Raw genomic sequence first — 905 nt, 5'->3', positions numbered from 1 at the left:
TCAGAAATAAAAATTATACATATATGCAAAATCTAAAGCTCGTTGGTCATACTGAGCACCATATTAGAGACAGCGTAAAAGAGACTTAACAAACTGGAAGATAAAACTATGGAAATTAACCAGGAGGAAGCACACAGAGGTAAAGGCTTTGTCTAAACATGTCTTTATTTATCTTCACTATTGAATTACAGTTTAGGAAGATGGACAGAGATGTGTGTGGTTACTGTTAGCACATTTAGTATTCTGTTGTGTTACAGCCTCATTTATCTACCAGGTATCAATGTTTATTGCAAAACAATAGTAATGAAGACAGTATGATATTGCTGTGGGGACAGACAAACAGGGAAATGGGACAAGGAGCCCTGAAACAGGTCCCTGTGTATGTTGGTGTGAAACAGAGATGGCCCTACACATCAGCAGGCAGAGGATGACCATTCAATAGGCGGTTTTGGGGTGTTGGGTTTTCCATATGAAATAAAAATGCAATAAAGACTATACTTTCAGGGATCATTTCTATAGTCGGTGCTTTGTGACCACCTAGAGGGGTGGGATAGGGAGGGTGGGAGGGAGACACAAGAGGGAGGAGATATGGGGCTATATGTATATGTATAGCTGATTCACTTTGTTATAAAGCAGAAACTAACACATCACTGTAAATCAATTATACTCCAATAAAGATGTTAAAAAAATGCAATAGATCCCACCTCACATCACACATCAAGTTAAATTCCAGGTCGATTAAAGGTATAAACAAGAAACACACATCCTCAAGCTTTGAGAATTCAACGTCATATCTTTATATCTTCTGGGTAGGGAATGGGATCTTACATAAGACACAGGATGTGCACATTATACCTGAAAGTATCAAAGCTGGATACAAACATCTAAATCTCAGAAATGTAATA

At 37.9% G+C, this 905-nt stretch overlaps 1 pseudogene; it reads left to right on the top strand.

Annotated features, from left to right (window-relative positions):
• Nucleotides 1-488: 488 nt before the first annotated feature.
• LOC117314370 (small nucleolar RNA U3) lies at nucleotides 489-627 on the top strand (annotated as a pseudogene).
• The last annotated feature ends 278 nt before the right edge of the window (nucleotides 628-905 follow it).

This window comes from Tursiops truncatus, chromosome 11 (assembly GCF_011762595.2).
Source record: "Tursiops truncatus isolate mTurTru1 chromosome 11, mTurTru1.mat.Y, whole genome shotgun sequence".
Taxonomy (NCBI): Eukaryota; Metazoa; Chordata; class Mammalia; order Artiodactyla; family Delphinidae; genus Tursiops; species Tursiops truncatus.
Note: the sequence above shows the minus strand (reverse complement) of the source record. Positions and strands in the feature narration are given on the sequence as shown.